At 36.9% G+C, this 20,392-nt stretch overlaps 1 protein-coding gene and 1 pseudogene across 1 annotated transcript in view; both read left to right on the top strand.

Annotated features, from left to right (window-relative positions):
* The window catches only part of FSTL4 (follistatin like 4), a 772,743-nt gene that overhangs the window by 389,778 nt on the left and 362,573 nt on the right, over positions 1-20,392 (top strand). The window lies entirely within an intron of this gene.
* On the top strand, positions 5,158-5,929 carry LOC114033500 (annotated as a pseudogene).

Genomic DNA, 20,392 nt, shown 5'->3' with positions numbered 1-20,392 from the left:
ACTGTTCTTTGCCCTTCTAATTTGCTTATGTTATCACCCTTTATGTCTAAGTCATGCACCCATTTTGACCTTATCTTTGTATACAGTGTGAGATATTGGTCTGTACCTAGTTTGCATCCTATTGTTTTCCAATTTTCCCAAAAGTTTCTGTCACATAGTGAGTTCTTATTCCAAAAGCTGAGGTCTTTGGAGTTAGCAAACACCAGGTTACTATGGTCATTGACTACTGTGTCTTGTGTACCTATTCTGTTTCATTGATCCTCCACTCTATTTCTCAGCCACTACCAGATGGTTTTGTTGATTATAGTTTTATATATCTATGTCTATATCTATATGTAACCTATTATATATAATATATATAATATAGTTTGAAATCTGATATTTCTAGGCCACCTTCTTTTGTATATTTTTTTCATTAATTCCCTTGATATTTTTGACCATTTGTTCTTCCAGACAAATTTTATTTTTTCTAGCTCTATGAAATAATTTTGGTAGTTTGATTGTTATGGCAGTGAATAATTAAATTAGTTTAGGCAGGAATGTCATTTTCATTATATTCACTCAGCTTACCTATGAACAATTCATATTTTTTTCAAATTGCTTAGACCTGATTTTATAAGAAAAGTGTTTTCTAATTATGTTCATATAGTTCCTGGGTTTGTCTTGGCAGGTAGACTCCTAAGTATTTTATATTATTTACAGTTATTTTAAATGAAATTTCTCTTTTTATCTCTGATTCTTGTCCTTTCTCAGCCTGTAGAGACTTGTCAGTAGACAGAATCTCAGTAGTTCCTAACCCAATTCTACTTTCCTATGAGCAATCCATTTATGGAAATCTGGTCATAATTTTCACTACCTGTTGTCCAGATTACTCTGACAAATTAGATGAGTTTCCAAAGTAGGAATTATTTATCATTTAAAGCCTTCAAATAGAAATGTCTGAAGCATGCTCTTTCCTACCCTATCTTTTTTTTTTTCCTTACAGTAGTAGAATTTTATTATGCAAGGAGACAAGAACCTGGAACTTCTGTTGGTTCCTTGTTCTTTTGCCAGCATCATGTCCACAGATTGTAGTAAACTACAATAAAAGAGGGCAGAGAGGACATACCACTAAGGGAATAAGACTTAGTTCCCTGTATATGTACAGAGGTCCCATCATATATGAACATGTATACACATATGAGGAAATATGTGTTTATAAATCTTTTGAAGGTAATAGTCATGGCTATTTTTTAATATTTAGACTCTAAGCCCCACCTTAGTATCATCAATTATCTAGTCCGTCCTATACTAAGACAGCATTATCAAAGAATATTTAAAGAATATAATTTGACAATTTTATTTTTATATGTATAAAATATTTTCATTTCTTTAATTTAAATATTTATTTTTAGTTTTCAACATTCACTTCCACAAGATTTTGATTTCCAAATTTTCTCCCTATCTCACCCTTCCCCCCACCCCAAGATGGCATGCATTTTTAATAACCCCTTCCCCTAATCTACCCTCCCTTCTATCACCTCCCTTTCTCTTATCCCTTTCCCCTTCTATTTTCCTGTAGGACAGAATAGATTTCTATACCCCATTGCCTGTATATCTTATATCCCAGTGGCATGTAAGAAGAATTTTTAACATTTGTTTTTAAAACTTTGGTTTCCAAATTTTCTCCCTTCCTCCCTCCCCACCCACCCTCATTGAGAAAGCAAGCAACTCGATACATGTTATATGTGTGTAGTCATGCAGAAACACTTCCTTAGTATTCATGTTGTGAAAAACTAATTATATTTCCCTTCATTCTATCCCACCCCCAATTTATTCTATTCTTTCTTTTGACCCTGTCCCTCCTCAGAAGTGTTTGCTTCTGATTACCACCTCCCCAATCTGCCCTCCCTTCTATCATCCTCAGCACTTTCTTATCCCCTTCCCCCCTATTTTCCTGTAGGGTAAGATAGATTTCCATACCCAATTGAGTGTGTATGGTATTTTCTCCTTAAGCCAAATCTGATGAGAATAAAATTCACTCATTCCCTCTCACCTTCCCCCACTTCCCCTTCAATGTAAAAACTTTTTCTTGTCTGTTTTTTTTGTGAGATAATTTACCCCATTCTACCTCTCCCTTTCTCCTTCTCTCAGTATAATCCTTTCTCACCTCTTAATTTAATTTTTTAAATATCACCCCTTCATCTGTGCCATCTATCTATCTATCTCTCTATCTATCTAACTATAAATATAATTTTTCCCTCCAACTACCCTAATACTGAGAAATATCTCATGAGTTACAAATATCATCTTTCCATGTAGGAATGTAAACAGTTCAACTTTAATAAGTCTCTTATGATTTCTCTTTCCTGTTTACCTTTTCATGCTCCTCTTGAGTCTTGTAGTGGAAAGTCAGATTTTCTCTTTAGCTCTGGTCTTTTCATCAAGAATGCTTGAAAGTCCTCTATTTCACTGAATGTCCATTTCTCCCCCGAGGGATTATACTCAGTTTTGTAGGTGATTCTTGGTTGTAATCCTAGCTCCTTTGCCCTCTGGAGTATTATATTCCTAGCCCTTAGGTCCCTTAATATAGAAGCTGCTAAATCTTGTGTTATCCTGATTGTGTTTCCACAATACTTGAATTGTTTCTTTCTGGCTGCTTGCAATATTTTCTCCTTGACCTGAGAACTCTGGAATTTGGCTATACTATTCCTAGGAGTTTTCCTTTGGGGATATCTTTCAGGAGGTAATCAGTGGATTCTTTCCATTTCTATTTTACTCTATGATTCTAGAATATCAGGGCAGTTTTCCTTGATAATTTCTTGAAAGAAGATATGTAGGCACTTTTTTTGATCATGTCTTTCAAGTAGTCCAATAATTTTTAAATTATCTCTCCTGGATCCATTTTCCAGGTCAGTTGTTTTTCCAATGAAGTATTTCACATTGTCTTCTATTTTTTCATTCTTCTGGTTTTGGTTTACAATTTCATAATTCCTCATAGAGTCATTAGCTTCCATTTGCTCCATTCTAATTTTTAAGGAGGTATTTTCTTCAGTGAGCTTTTGGACTTTCTTTTCCATTTGGCCAATTCTGCTTTTGATGGCATTCTTCTCCTCATTGGCTTTTTGGACCTCTTTTGCCATTTGAGTTAGGTTGTTTTTTAAGGTATTGTTCTCTTCAGTATTTTTTTGGGGTTTCCTTTAGCAAACTGTTGACTTGCTTTTCATTATTTTCTTGCATCACTCTCATTTCTCTTCCTAGTTTTTCCTCTACTTCTCTGACTTGCTTACCAAAATCCTTTTTTAAGCTCTTCCATGGCCTGGGACTGATTCATATTTTTCTTGGATGCTTTGGATGAAGAGCTTTGACTTTGTTTTCTTCTTCTGGTTGTATATTTTGATCTTCTATGTCACCAAACAAAAATTCTGTGGTCTGACTTTTTTGTGAGCTGTTTGCTCATATTGTCAGCCAATTATTTGACTTTTAAACTCTTTGTTAAGGTAGTGATCTGCTTCCAGTGTGGAGAATGTACTGTCCCAAGCTTTGGTTTGTGCAGCTGTTTTCAGAGATACTTCTAGAGAGTTGTTTTTTCCTCTACATTTCTCTTTTCATTAATTCATCACTATCATTACAGCAACAATGCTTATTGAACTAAGATCATGGATTTAAGACTTGAACAGACTTCAGGGATCATCTATTTGTCAGATTTTACACGTTAGGAAACTCAGCCTCAGAGGAACTAAATGCCTTTCCCAAGACGGAAAACAGTAGGTGTTAGAGTTTGGGTTTGAATCTTGGTTTTCCTCACTTGGAACTTTTTTTTCCACTTTGCTGTGTTAAATAGTGAATACATATTTCTCCACACAATCATCTCACCCTGGGTTTGTTGTTGTTGTTTAGTTCAAAACTTGGTTTATATACTTTCATCATGTAGTCATCACATGGTATAGTTCTGTTTGTCACACTGCTTAAAAGGTAAACAAAGCAGCAATGTATTCACCAATGGCATATGGATACACATTTATCTCTTGCAAGTTTTGAGCCATGAGCCTAGAATTCTCAATGCAGGCTCATTGTCAGTATATTTCCAAGAGCCAACTTGTGGGGTTTGTTTAGAGTGCTGCAGTACTAACAGTATTGTCACTCAACCCAGTGAAGAGCCATAGGTGCAAGGGGAGCTGGCAGGCAGGCAAAACTGCCATCAGTAAGTCACATGATACAGCAAGGCTTGCATCTTCCCAACTTTAACATATATTCACGAGTATTTCATGTATCCTAATCTTGCAACCAAAACATTTTAGTAATAAATGATTTTTAAGTAATACCAGCACAATTTTTAAACCTTAAGATAATGGTCACACCCTACTTTTTGACAAAAAAAAAACATTGGCATGAAATCTTTAACAATTATGCAGTGAAATGCAGTAGATCCTATATGTGTCCATGATTAAGTCATGGACATTAGTTATTAATGTCTTTCAAGCTTATAGAGAAAAAGATGTTCAGTATCTAATACATGGAGTCTTACCACTGACCTCAAGAGCCTGTGCACTCCCTAGTCAATATATTTTTCCAGTTAGCCTCAATTTCTCTGTTCTGGTAAACAGGATGCCTACCTTTAATGTTCTTGATTCTTTTAAAAGCATGTATTAATGAATTGAAGAGTTTGCTGGTACACATAATTTTATAGGCACTGTGACATTCAGTTTTTCAATGCAATGATGTTAGATGGAAAAATAAATTCCCAAGAAATTGATGGTATTTTAAATGTTGTTATTATTCAGTCTCCTCTTTAGCAACCTAGCTTTTTAGCCATCAGAGAGCTTAATTTTATCTTTTTTTTGTGATTCCATTAGTACTATTATGTCATTTAAAAGCTACGATAAGTGCAATTTCTGCAGGTAGTCCAAGGTTCAAATATGTGCAGAATAGTACCAGCTTCCTTAAAAGCAAGATGTTCACTTACATGTAATCAGACTTACATGTAGGTATATAGGCATATCAAAAAATGAATTTTATTTAATAACTTTTTCTTAAATTAGGTTTTATGAATTATATTTTCAGATTAATTATGGATAATTCTTAGCTTTTCTGTGTTAGTTGAAAATGTACCTTTGATTTGTCACACCAAAAGACTATTTCCATTCATTCGCCACATGTAAAGGAAAGCATACTTTTATGCCAAATAACATTTGTTCATTAAAAATAAATGGCCCAGACATCACCAGGTTGAGGCATGAATGCCCAGACAGAGGCTGCCAGGGCCATGGGTCAGCCAATAGTGGTGTTTCTAGCGGTGCCTGGCTCCTGGGGACCAGCGGAAGAAAGGTGAGTCTTGGCCTGCAGGCTGAGGAACAGCACACTCTGCACCTTCCTGGAAACGGCACAGAAAATGGGTGTGATTCAACTCAAGGAGTGAGGACTGAGAGAGTTCCCCATGGAACTATAGAAGCTGAGGAGCAACCTCTGTACCATCCCTCAGTCCAACAAGATAGAGGACCTCCCACCGGCCTTCATGTTTATGTTGCTCAAGAGCCTGTCCCTGAACCACAAAAAACTAACTCTTTTGCCAGAGGAGCTGTGCAAGATGACAAGACTAGAGACCCTATACCTTAACAACAATCATCTGACACAGCTGCCAGCTGCCTTTAGGCAATTGTCTGCCCTCAAGTCCCTGAGCATCTCTAGGAACCAGCTTGGAGCAGTAGATCTCTCCAAGCACCAAATTCAAAGTATACCTGACAGAGTAGGAGAATTACAGGCTATTGAGGTGAGCCTCAACCAGAACCCTATTTCTCAGATCTCAGCACAGATGTCTCTCCATATCAGCAATTCCCAGATTGCTCCACTTGCCCTAGAAGGCAATTTTTTTGAGGTAAAGAAACTCCACGAACTGGAAGGTTATGAAAAGTACAGGGAGAGGTTTGCAGACACCACAAAATTTGTGTGATGTTCCCCAGGATCAAGGCCCCTCACAGGAAACACATTTTGAGCCTAAATTGGGAAGTCTGGCTGAATAGAAGACTCATGTCATTTCCAAGGAGATCTACAGAGAGAAAATGATTGAAGGAGGAAAGAACACTTGAGTACCAAATGATACATCCCAAAAGCAGATTATGTTGCATCTAACTTTCTCTCCCCTTTCAGGAATTGCTATAAATAAAGCAGAAGGTAAGGGGAAAAGGAGGAGGAGAGAGAGCATATTAGAAAAGAAGAAAGACCAAGTCCTCAGGCTGAGGGACAATGAAGGCCTATACTTTTCACAACTGTTGCCTGTTTCGCTTTAAGAAACAAGTAGGTAGCTGCTAAAGGGAATTGTGCCTGATAACTGCCCTGAGGTTGTATCACTAGAATAGCTCCGCACCACAGGTTGAAAGCCCACATTTAATTCTGGTGTATGAGCTACCTTAACAACAACTACAGATCCACCTCTGCATTTAACACTTTCTGTATTTTCGTGGAACATGAAGTAGTTCATTAGAGGCTGCTATGATCAATCACAGCATTCAGTGCTTTGTTTATTCTGATGCATCAGTTCAGTTGAAAGTTAAAACTCTGTTGCTTTGAAAAAAGTGCTTATTCTGCTTGGAACTCAATTTGAAGTGTGCATTGCTGGTTTAAAAAAAAAATAAAACCACTTAGGAGAGCCCCAAGCAGCAGCAAATTCATTACTACTGTTGTAGGTATCTTACTGGTGAAGGTACTTGTATGCAAAACATGTAAGGCAAAAGAATTCTAATATCCAAGATTTTCTATAACTTCTTTAGAAATGTCTAATTTCCTATAACCTTTTACCCCTTTTTGTATTATAATTTTACAAATCAAATTACCTATCCAAAAGCTATTGCTGCAACAGATTTTCAGAACATCACATCATGTATATTAAGTATGCGCTCTGCATAAGATGGAAAAAGGATACGAAAAATAACTTTTTAAAAGGAAAAAAGTGGGAAAATGTATTTATCACATGTAAATAGTAAATAGGTAAATAGTTTAGTCAACTCTGGAGGGAACGGGCCACCCCTTCTTCCCTTAGCTATGCTAGGTTGGATCAGGATTAGAAATTTTGATTGCCTGAAATCTCAGGGATAAATCAAATGGGTTAATAATAACAGTTAAACCAGGTATATGAAACCTATTTCTGTCACCCTCAAAAGAATTTAAACTCCTTGAGGGCATGCAGTGTCTAGATTTTGTTTCTGAATCCCCATTTCCTAGGACAGTTACTGTTACATTGGGGAATTAATAAATGCTTTCTGAGCAAATAAACATTGAATTCTGTGTCCCAATGGAATCAACTTCCTTCACTTCCAGAGTTAACCCAAGTAATTACCTGATGAATTAGTTCACGTAGAAAAAATACAAAGTTTTCATTTGATTTTTAATGATAGAAAGTGAAATGTTATTTACTGTTATAGTATGCATAATACAAAATTAATTCCCTCTCATTGCAAATGTTTAAGTAGAGACTGGATGGTTATTTGTGAGGGATTTTATGGATGTAAGGCATGATGTAGAGTGAAAATAAGATTATAGGCCTTCTGAAATTTCTTCCTTCTATGAAATTTTTAATGGGTATTTACAGAGTAAGGAAGTATAGGAGATCCTGCCCTTTTTATCCCAGCACAAAATGATACCTCCTTTCCCTTGTCCTTTTATGAAACAATGAAATAGAAAGTGATTCCATCTATTCCTGTTTTCTATTGTTCCATTAATGTCTTTCTTGAAATAGTCTAACTTCAATTCTATAATGTATCTTCCTTATCTAATAAGTCTGTGACCTCTTCCAGGGCAAGAATGGCTATGTTTTTTCTTTTCCACATTTCGAGTATATATATGCACATATAGAGGAGTTCAGAAAAACCCAATTAAATTCAGTTTTAGAAAGATTATTAAGCACTTAATATGTACCATTATTGCACTAGGTTGTGAACAGAAAAACAAAAGTGAAACATTCTCTGCCTTTAAAAATTTACATTCTACTTAGGATAAAAGTAAGTATACAGGAAATCACTTATGTACCAATCTAATGGTGGTTTTCTGTTGTATGCTACCTATTTAGATTACTCTTACTAAGTACCCCCATATCTGGGCAGAATTTTTCACATAAATATACTCTAGGATAATGTTACCAAATTTCAAAAGCCTGAATCTTCTCCAGCAGGTAGCACTAAAAGCAGACCCCTCCCTCTCTTACGAAATCCTTTTTAAAAAAAATGTGTTCTGTTATTAAAGAAGAGGAGCTAAGAATATCTGGGAGCGATTCAGCAACTTCTAATGACTAGTTCTTTTTCTGTAGTTTTATGAAATATCTTCATTCCATTTTACTCTTTCTTCTATTCACCACAGCTATACCCCCACACTTCTACCTTTTCTCCTTATCATTCTCCTTTTCTATTTGTGTAATAGCCAATTATCATCTGTTTCTCTTGGAATAGATGTTTGTGATTCCTGTCAGCTTTGGAAACCAAGCATCTTTCCTGGGTTTTCCAAGGCAGGGCCAAGAAGGAGACTTTCACAGATGAGTTCTCTATCAATTGAAATATAGTTATTTAAAATTAATAGCTTGTTTATTTTGTACATCTCTTTTTTAAATTATGAATATAAATAGAATTGTATTTAGAAAACATCCTGGGAAACATTATTAAGCTTCTTCAGTGGAGGGTATTTGGGATAGTCCCTAAACTCTACCAAAGTTACCATTTCCAGCCTTTCCTCTACCACCAACCCTAAACTCATAGCCTCTGTGGTGACCCATGCACTTCCCTATCCTCAGACAGCACACACCATAAATTTATATGTCTCTTAATATATGTAAGGACCTCTTAGAATCTCTTCCTATCAGATATATTTTTCAATTTACATTACAATTTATTGTATGTATACATTCTCCCATATTGTTGTTTACATAATTTCCCTGTCCATTATAATGATGATCAACATTACTGTGGTGTTTTTACCAGCTTTTGTCAAGTTCTTTTTTTATAGTTTTCTAGTAGAGAATAAAAGAATTATACTCTAATTTTCTGAAGATAGCAAACAGTTTCTGTGAGGGAAATGAGTTGCTGTTTATTGCTTGTACATTCAGACCAAGGCCAGGTTTCTTGACTCCCAGTCTTAACTTCCTACCTTTCTTGGTTATATTTAGGTTCTGCCACGATATAAGTAGACACAACACCCATTAGACCAAAATTAGCAGACATGAGTGCTTTTTTGGGAACAGTGATTGATTTGCCTATTTTCATTCTTTTTTTATGAGGAAGCTAGTGGCACTTTGGGTATGCTATGGGTACTCTGGTCATCCCAGGCCACAAGGATCTCTTCAATAATCATTTATTGAACATTGATTATGTACATGTTCTACTGAGCTGTGATCGTTGAATTTTATATGTTTCCAATTCCACTGCACTTTACAAACATCATCAGAACTGAACCTCAAAACAGTATTGATAGGTAGTTGTGTTGGGTAACTATACCATAATATATCATAGGTATTGTTATCCTGTATGTAAGGTAGATTTGTTTTCTTTTTTAGCTAATAGTTCCCAGGATCCATGGCCATAAACAATCTACTAGTTCCCAGGATCCATGGCCATAAACAATTTCTACTGTGACTATGCAGTAAGATATAATGATGAGATGATGTAAACATTTGAGTTAAGTTACAAAGAGCTCACTGTTCGTGCTCTGTGCTAAGTCACCATGATATAGCTTAAGTTAACATAAACTTGTGAGGCTATTGCTGGCAAATTGCCTTCTTTGGGTGCTCCTCTATAAATCAAGTGAGCACTGGTCAGTAAGAGGGAAATGTGCTAGGTGGAATGCTGTGCATGCCTCGACCTGCCCCCATCAAGGCTTCTGAGGATATGTGGAATGTGTGTGCTTGTCTAGATTGGCCCCCATCTAGACTTAGGGGATGCTGTAGAAGTTGGATCTCCTACTATATTTTTGCACGCCCTTGCAATAGGAGTAATTAGGGGATCCTATAGCAGTTGGTGATCCCATTATCAGGACCCCTTGAGAAGAATAAATAACCCCTCATTATGTCTCTGTTCCTGTCCTTCTGGCTGCTCAGATCAAGAGTGAACCTGCTAGAAGCTGTAGCCCAAAAGCTTCTGTGTTGCATATCCCCATATAATAAATTATGAAATGGAGACTTAGTTTAAGTTATTGCTCTCATAATAGGTATGGGAGGCAAAATTCTAATGCAGATCTTATCTAATTCAGAATTCAATGCTCTTCATGATATATGTTATACTAGGCACTGTCTCACACCTAAAGCACACATTGTTTTATTGACTTTCTCTTGGTACGCATAGCTTTGTAGTTGTGTATGTTTGTATTGCTGTATACATTGATGTGTGTATGTGTATATGGAATACATTTCTTATTTTCCCAACTTTATTTTGAAGTCTTTAGAACAGGGACCAGTAGCTACAGATTTAAAAATCTAACTCCTGTTAGACTTTTGTAAATAGTAGGATTTCTATAAGTGTGTAGTTTGATTGAAGAATCACTAAGTCAATGTTTAGAAAAAATACTTTAGGAAATTGAAGGGACATTTTCTGCTCAATAAGAAAATGTTTTTTTTCCCCTTTCATTTGTCTTACTTGATTTTTAGTAATTCCATCATTCACTCTCACCCTTTACATTGTCATGTAAAGTAAGTTGCCATATATACTACTAGAAATTTTACACTGATGGCTAAGTATAGGCCAAGGTATAGTGGATCTTGCCCAGGATTTTAAATCCTCATTTCTTGTCAGATTTCCTAATTCCCCACACTTCCTAAAATAACACTTGTCTCTAAAGTCATCAGCTTGAGCTGTGAATATTCTCAGGTTTCTCAGATTGAAAGTCAGTAAACCTGGGTCAAAGATGGTCAAATAGAAGCTGCCTGAGGGTGTGAAATGAATCACCTATACTGTTCTCAATAAGTCTGCATTGATTGAATATTTTCTGAGCTGTTATTAGTAGAGGATGAACAAGCCATTATCTGTGTCCACATGGAGATTTTATTCCAGATAATGAGAGAAAACACACAACTTATAATAGCAATGTATGATAATCACAAAAAGGATGTGAAAGTATATTCTATGGAATGTATGACCAGAAAAATATTTTTGTAGACTGTAAGTTATCCAGGGGAAGGGAAAGGACAGAAATCATGGAGAGTTTCCTTTAGTGGGAGAAACTAGTGTACTAGTTTTTTTAATGGGTGTGGCCTCAGACAGACTGAGACCTAGGAAAGACCTCAATTTTGAAAAGCCAATATCACCCATTGCATCCTGAGCCATCACCAGTCATCTTGACCTTTATCTTGCCACTGAACTCTAATGAGTTTGGAGGAAAGATCAAGGCTGACAAATTTGTGCAGCTCTGTATCACTCAAATACAGTTCATACTGCAAGTCAAGATATCACCCTCATAATGTCATTGGTCCTCTTAGAGAATGAAGAATCAACAACAACAAAAACAAAGACTAGTGGGAGTTATTCTTCAGGGGTTCTTGGGACTTTTAAAAATATTTTCAAATGGAAACTCTGGCTCGATGGGGAGGAGCAAAGATGGCAGAGAAAAAGCAGTGGCTTGCTTGAGCTCTCCCCCAAACCCCTCAAAAACCTGTAAAAATGGCTCTAAACAAATTCTAGAGCAGCAGAACCCACAGAAAGACAGAGTGAAACAAAATTCCAGCCCAAGACAACCTGGATGGTTGATTAGAAAAATCTATTGTGCCAGGCTGGGAGGGGAGCAAGCAAACACCAGGCCTCAGCGAACCTGGAGCAGGCCTCAGGGGACTGAATCATGGGCAGCTGTGGTGGTTTCCAAACACCAAAGACAACTTAGAAGGTCAGTAGGAAAGGTCTGTCCAACCATGGTGAGAGAAGAGCTTGGTCCAGCCCCAGTTCCAGAGCCATCCTGGGGGCAGTGACTTCTTCTGGTGCTATTGGCCCACAGACAAAGGGAGAATCAAGTTGCTGATCAGAGGGGGATTTCAGGGATCTCTTTGCTGGTGCTGAGGGAGGATTCTCTTACTTTGCCTGTTCTTGGATTTGGGTCACAGTTCTGGGTGGAGGTCCTAAGGTGAGGAGGAGCACTGGTGTGGTAGAGCTTGTAGTGGCAGTGGAGAGGGAATTCTCCTCACAGTTCCAAGGCAGAAAAGAGTGCTTGTGATCAATCATAGACAAGAGCACAGCACAGGAAAGGAGTAAACACCTCGCCTTTGATCATAATTGGCTGGGATCATGAGCAAACTGCACAAAAAAGTCAGACCATAGAATCTTTCTTTGGTGACAAAGAAGATCAAAACATACAACCAGAAGAAGACCACAAAGCCAAAGGTCCTACATCCAAAGCCTCCAAGAAAAATATGAATCAGTCCCAGGCCTTGGAAGAGCTCAAAAGGGATTTTGAGAAGCAAGTAAGAGAAGTACAGGAAAAACTGGGAAGAGAAATGAGAGTGATGCAAGAAAATCATGAAAAACAAGTCAACAGCTTGCTAAAGGAGACCCAAAACAATACTAAAGAAAATAACACCTTAAAAATAGTCTAACTCAAATGGCAAAAGAGGTTCAAAAAACCAATGAGGAAAAGAATGCCTTAAAAAGTAGAATTGGCCAGATAGAAAAAGAAGTGCAAAAGCTCACTGAAGAAAATATTTCCTTAAAAATTAGAATGGAGCAAATGGAACACAACCAAACCAAAAGAATGAAAAAAATAGAAGACAATGTGAAATACCTCATTGGAAAAACAACAGACCTGGAAAATAGCTCCAGGAGAGAGAATTTTAAAATTATTGGACTATCTGAAAGCCATGATCAAAAAAAGAGCCTAGACATCATCTTTCAAGAAATTATCAGGGAAAACTACCCTGATATTCTAGAACCAGAGAGTAAAATAGAAATGGAAAGAATGTACTGATCACCTCCTGAAAGAGAACTCCAAAGGGAAACTAGGAATATTATAGCTAAATTCCAGAGTTCCCAGGTCAAGGAGAAAATATTTCAAGTAGACGATGGCGGAGGGAAAGCAGTGACTGTCTTGAGCTCTCTCCCAAAGCCCTCCAAATACCTAAAAAAAATGGCTCTAAACAAATTCTAAAGCAGCAGAACCCACAAAAACACAGAATGAAACAAATTTCCAGCCAATAACAGCCTGGATAGTTGATCAGAAAGGTATATTGTGCCGGGTGGGGAGAGGAGCACAGTTTGGTGTGGGCGTGCAGGCCGCAGCAACCCTGGAGCAGGCCTCAGAGGACTGAATCGCGGGCAGCTGTGGCAGTTTCCAGACTTCTCAACCCAGGAACACCAAAAACAACGTGGAAGGTCGGTGGGAAAAGTCTGTGACTGTGGTGAGAGAGGAGCTAGGTCTCAGCCACAAGTCCAGAGCGTGCCCTCAGGGCAACAGCTGCCTCCTGAACTTCCTGCCCACAGACTGAGGGGGAATGGAGTAGCTGATCAGAAGGAGATTACAGGGATCTCTTTGCCAATGCTGAGGCAGGAATCTCTTGCTTTACTGGTGCTTGGATCTGGGTCACAGTTCTGAGGGGCGGTCCTGGGGTGAGGAGGAGCTCGGGCGTGGTGGAGCTTGTTGTGATGGTGGAGAGAAAACACCTTGCCCTTTATCATACCACCTTGGAAGAAGTGAATTTATAGGTCCCTAGAAGTACCTCTGAAAACAGCTGTACAAACCCCCAAAGCTTGGGATAGTACACATATTGGAAGCAGACTTTTACCTTAACAAAGAGTTTAAAACTCAAGTAATTGGCCAGGATCATGAGTAAGCAGTGCAAAAAGAGTTAGACTATATTATCTTACTTTGGTGACAAAGAAGATCAAAACATACAACCAGAAGAAGACCATAAAGCCAAAGCTCCTACATCCAAAGCCTCTAAGAAAAATATGAATCAGTCCCAGGCCTTGGAAGAGTTCAAAAGAGATTTTGAGAAGCAAGTAAGAGAAGTAGAGGAAAAACTGAGAGTGATGCAAGAAAATCATGAAAAACAAGTCAACAGCTTGCTAAAGGAGACCCAAAAAAAATACTGAAGAAAATAACACCTTAAAAAATAGCCTAACCCAAATGGCAAAGGAGGTCCAAAAAGCCAATGAGGAGAAGAATGCCCTAAAAAGCAAAATTGGCCCAATGGAAGAGGAAGTCCAAAAGGTTACTGAAGAAAATGCTTCCTTAAAAATTAGAATAGAGCAATTGGAAGCTAGTGACTTTATGAGAAATCAAGACACTGTAAAACAAATCCAAAAGAATGAAAAAATAGAAAACAATGTGAAATATCTCATTGGAAAAACAACTGACCTGGAAAATAGATCCAGGAGAGATAATTTAAAAATTATTGTACTATCTGAAAGCCATGATCAGAAAAAGAGCCTTGACATCATCTTTCAAGAAATTATCCAGGAAAACTGCCCTGATATTTTGGAATCAGAGGGCAAAATAGAAATTGAAAGAATCCTCCGATCTCCTCCTGAAAGAGATCCCCAAAGGAAAACTCCTAGTAATATTGTAGCCAAATTCCAGAGTTCCCAGGTCAAGGAGAAAATATTACATGCAGCCTGAAAGGAACAATTCAAGTATTGTGGAAACACAATCAGGATGACACAAGATTTAGCTGCTTCTACATTAAGGGATCACAGGGCATGGAATATAATATTCCAGAGAACAAAGGAGATAGGATTACAACCAAGAATAACCTACATGGCAAAACTGAGTATAATCATTCAGGGGAAAAATTGTCATTCAGTGAAATAGAGGACTTTCAAGCATTCTTGATGAAAAGACCAGAGTTGAATAGAAAATTTGATTTTCAAATACAAGACTCAAGTGGAACATGAAGAGGTAAACAAGAAAGAGAAAATCATAAGAGACTTATTAAGGTTGAACTGTTTACATTCCTGCATGGAAAGGTGATATTTGTAACTCATGAGACCTTTGTCAGTATTAGGGTAGTTGTAGGGAAAAAATTATTTGTATGTATGTAGATGGATAGATAGATAGATAGAGGGCACAGGGTGAGTTGAAAATGAAGGGGTTGTATCTGGAGAATAAAATTAAGGGGTGAGAGAGGATTATACTAGGAGAAGGAGAAAGGGAGAGGTAGAATGGGGTAAATTATCCCGCAAAAATAAACAGAAAAGAAAAGGCTCTTACATTGGAGGGAAAAATGGGGAAAGGTGAGAGGGAATGAGTGAATCTTATTCTCACAGTGTTTGACTTAAGGAGGGAATAACATTACACACTCAATTGGGTGTGGAAATCTGCCTTACCCTACAGGAAAATGGGGGGGGGAAGGAGACAAGAGATAGGGGAATGATAGAGAGGAGGGCAGATTGGGAAAGGGAGTAATCAGAAGCAAATACTTCTGAGGAGGGACAGGGTCAAAAGAAAGAATAGAATAAATGAGTGGGCGGGATAGGATAAGGGAAATAGAGTTAGTTTTTCACAGCATGTCTACTATGGAAGTGTTTTGCATAACTGCACATATATAACCTATATTTAGTTGCTTGCCTTATCAATGAGGGTGGGTGGGGAGGGAGGAAGGGAGAAAATTTGGAACCCAAAGTTTTAAAAACACATGTTTAAAAAAAATGTTATCACATGCAACTGGGATATAAGAAATACAGGAAATGGGATACAGAAATCCATCCTGCCCTACTGGAAAATTGAAGAGGAAGGGGATAAGAGAATTGGGGGAGAGATATAAGGGAAGGTAGACTAGGGGAAGGGGTATTCAGAATGCATGCCATCTTGGGGTGGGGGAAGGGGTGAGATGCGGTGAAAATTTGGAGCTCAAAATCTTGTGGAAGTAAATGTTGAAAACAAAAAAAAAATAAAAATTACCATAAAAAAACAAAAAAAAATGAACAACAACAACAAAAAGAAAATATTGCAAGTAGCCAGAAAGAAACAAATGAATATTGTGGAAACACAATCAGGATAACACAAGATTTAGCAGCTTCTACATTAATGGACGAGAAGACTCGGAATATGATATTCCAGAGGGCAAAGAAGATAGGATTACAACCAAGAATCACCTACATGGCAAAACTGAGTATAATCATTCAGGGGAAAAATTGACATTCAGTGGAATAGAGGACTTTCAAGCATTCTTGATAAAAAGACCAGAATTGAATAGAAAATTTGACTTTCAAATACAAGACTCACGAGAAACATGAAGAGGTAAACAAGAAAGAGAAATCATAAGGGATTTATTAAAATTGAACTGTTTAGATTCCTACATGGAAAGATGATATTTGTAACTCATGAGACCTTTGCCAGTATTAGGATACTTGGAATGAAAAATTATATGTATATATAGATAAATAGAGGGCACAGGGCAAGTTGAAGATGAATGGGTGATATTTGGAAAATAAAATTAAGCGGTGAGAGAGGATTATACTGGGAGAAGGAGAAAGGGAGAGGTAGAGTGGGGTAAATTATCTCACATAAAACAGACAAGAAAAAGCTTTTACAGTGGAGGGGAAATGGGGGAAGGTGAGAGGGAATGAGTGAATCTTATTCTCATTGGATTTGGCTTGAGGAAGAAATAACATACACATTCAATTCAGTATGGAAATCTCTCTTACCCTACAAGAAAATAGGGGGAAAGGTGATAAGAGAGTGGAGGGGATCGTAGAAGGGAGGGCAGATTGGGGGAGGGGGAGAAGCAAACACTTCTGAGGAGGGACAGGGTCAAAAAAGAGAATAGAATAAACGGGGGCTGGGATAGGATGAAGGGAAAAATAATTAGTTTTTCTCAACATGACTATTATGGAAGTGTTTTGCATGACTACACACGTATAACCTGTATCCAGTTGCTTGCCTTCTCAATGATGGTAGGTGGGGAGGGATGAAGGGAGAAAAGTTTTAAAAACAAATGTTTAAGCAAACAAAAAGTTTTAAAAACAAATGTTAAAAATTGTTTTCACATGGAACTGGGAAATGAGATATAGGCGATGGGTTATAGAAATCTATCCTGACCTACAGGAAAGTAGAAAGAGGAAGGGATAAGAGAAAGGGGAAAGATAGAAGGGAGGGAAGATTAGGGGAAGGGGTATTCAGAATATACCCTATCTTGGGATGTGGGGAGGGATGAGATGGGGAGAAAATTTGGAGCTCAAAATCTTGTGGAAGTGAATGTTGAAAACTAAAAATAAATTAATTTTAAAAAAGGAAAGGAGGAACAACAAATAAATAAACTAATCTGCAAAAAAAAAAAGAATGTGTGGTGACAGGTATTGGAGATATGAACTGCAACTGAAGAGACTCAAATGATTCTGAGCTTTACAGACTTACTCAAGAATGAATGATGTAGCTGAGTTGATATGTTTTGTTTGCATAATAATGTTCGTTAAAAGATAAGTTTATAAAAATATTTTCAAATATATTTAAATGTTTTTTTTCCTTTGTAAAGCATTATGTATTTTATTTTATGTATACACGAACATTATTCTGACTAGGATTTCCATAGACTTCATTACACTGCAAAAGTAGTGTATGAAACAAAAAAAAATTAAGAACCCTGCCTTTAAGGAAGAAAATACTTATTAATTAAATTTTTACTGTACGCCAGTTATTGGGCTGTGTTTGTTAAAGACATTATACCATTTGAATTGTATAACAACCATGGGAAGGAGGTGCTATTATTGTACCAATTTCGTGGTTGAGCAAACTGAGGTAAACAGAAGTTAGTGACTTCCTCTAGTCACAAAGCTATTAAGTGTCAGAGGCTGTATTTGAACTAAGGTCTTTCTGACTTATTGCCCAGAACTTGATCTGATTTTCCTTTAAATGATTTAGGTAGGTATAGAAGATATATGAGGGATTTATCTGCTATAAAGAATGCCTAACTAGAAATTCCTCACAGTAAATGCTTTACCATTTTTGCAATTAGGGTTGTTTTTTTTTTTTTTTAATGTATTTTCCTCATCAACACCACCGCCCATTTCCCAAGAGAAGCTTTTTGTGGGCTTTGACTGATCATTCATTCATTCTTTATTTATTTTGCCCTGTATAGTGTCTTCTACTTATTATTAGGTGCTTAGTAAATATTTGATTAAATATTGTCATTTATATTAGCCAAATCAAATAGGTACCAAATTCCAGGTGAAAATTAAATATCTCAAGATGACTTTGAAACCACTTTTGGCAGTACGTTATACGTTGAAGGTCAAATATCAGCTTGATGTATAGAAAAACTTCCTTGTCTATTAGTGCCAAAAGCAGAATGTGGGAGTACCTCTGTTGATCCAGAAACTGCCTATCACTTCAAGGTGATTGACTGCCTTTTTTTTTCTGGCTTCCTTATTCTGGTAAAGTTTGGACAATATGGATCTGATATTCCTTCCAGTTCTGAGTTTCTATGATTGGAAAAGAAAATGCTTACTTTTCATCCCAGGTCCTTGTTCTTTCCTCTCATCATCAGGAAGATTGGGAATAGAAATTACTGCAGATTTACAGGGACAGGATCATATATTGAAGGTCCTTGGACCATGCCTTATTTCTCTCTCTCTCTCTCTCTCTCTCTCTCTCTCTCTCTCTCTCTCTCTCATTTAAGCAGTACAGGCAATGACTAAATATTTATTGAAGAAATGAAAGACAGAATGATTTAATTAATCAGTCATTGAATATATGGTGTGGAAATGGTACCAGTTGTGTCTGTGTTTTTATATATGCAATATTACTGTTGCCTATGAGATGTGTTATCACCAAAATCCATCATTGCCCTTCCTAGCAACTGGCATTGAGTAACATGTCCCTTCCTAGAACTACTCCATGTGGAGTGTACAATGAGGAATCATGACAAATAAGAATAATATGTTTTTAAATTAATGTAACAATTACAGAGAGTAGTTAGGTTCCTTTTTTTCTTTGTTACCATTCATTTTCTTGGTAAGCAGAGGGACACTGAAATTAAAAGCAAATAAAGTGTAATCATTTTCTCACTGTGCTTTTTGGGAGATAATTTCAAAACCAGACATCTGTAATCATTTATTTCCAGGTAAATTGCAGTGTTAGTGATTACTTTCCTACAACCAATAATAGCAATCATTATTTATTACTTTAGGAATGGCAAAGAAATTTAAATTCATTCTCTCATTTAATCTGAATTATAACCCAGCAGAGTGGCTGCTTGCCATTTTACTTTGAGAACTGGCCTTGGGGGCAGAAAGATCTGTGTTCAAGAACTCTCTTTCACATGTGTTGGCTGGCTAACCCTATCCAGGTCACTTAACACCTCAGGTCTCTAGGCAATTAAGAATGTAATGTGGAGGTGAGTTCTAAATCATTACCAATAGAGGGAGTCATCATACACGAGTTACACACTGATTAAATCACATATCTGAACCAACAGAAATAACCCTGTGAAATACTTTTTTCCTAGAAGTCCAAATTTTAAGAAGAAGCTTCCATTCAGAGATGTGATATAAGTTTTTCTCAACTACTTATGTCAAAGGGTGAATATGTTACCCATTTTCTCTTGATCTCAAGTATAGCACTCTTTCCACTGGAGTGCCCAGCCTCGTTCCTTAACCAACAGAGACAGATTCTAAATTTCTGGATATCTTTTCCACCAGATAGCCTGTACATACTACTTGAGAGTGAGTCTAATTTTCTTTTCATAGCTAATATGCCATGAATGCAGTACTTATTTTGTAAGCATTCTGGAGAAAAACTGAATTCTGTAAGTATTTACTTATGGTCATATAACTAGAGGGGTCCTTGAAACCATCTAATGTCCTAATTTCAAACTCAAATAAATATAAACATGTTAATCTATACATAAGGATCCCTTCAGGCCACATATTGTCTTAGTTTTTAGAAGTAATATTATCTTTACTTTGTTGTATTTTTATTTATCTTGTTAATATTTACCAATTATATTTTAATCGGATTTGGGCTATACTCCAGAATGTTATGGGTCAATGTTTTTGAGATCTCTGGGGCATAACAATCTCATTTTACAAATGAGGAAATTGCAGCTCAGAAAAGTTGTTAGTTGCCCAAGGTCATAGTTTCTCAGGATTACTATATAGTTTAAATGAGGTAATGAATTAAATGTGCTTTTATTGTTAGTAGAATATGTATTGATGTATAAGCTGGAAAAGATTTGGCTTCCATAGGTAGAGGAAATGCCTCACTTTGACCTCCAAATAGCAATTAAATCACAGGTCCTGTTCCTAGCTGTGTCTATTTTAAAATAGAACAGTCAGGATTTAAATTAGCTCTTCTGAATTAAGTGTTCTTTCCCACATTTACTGTGAATATAGCACCTGTTGGGTATACAGAACATGCAAAGCGTAGGTAGAATGTGAACCTCAATGAACTTTTAGTTATGTTTTATCAATTCTCTTTCTCTCTCTCTCTCTCTCTCTCTCTCTCTCTCTCTCTCTCTCTCTCT

The sequence above is a fragment of the Vombatus ursinus genome, unplaced genomic scaffold, assembly GCF_900497805.2.
Source record: "Vombatus ursinus unplaced genomic scaffold, bare-nosed wombat genome assembly UNPS02007284.1, whole genome shotgun sequence".
NCBI classification, from domain to species: domain Eukaryota; kingdom Metazoa; phylum Chordata; class Mammalia; order Diprotodontia; family Vombatidae; genus Vombatus; species Vombatus ursinus.
Note: the sequence above shows the minus strand (reverse complement) of the source record. Positions and strands in the feature narration are given on the sequence as shown.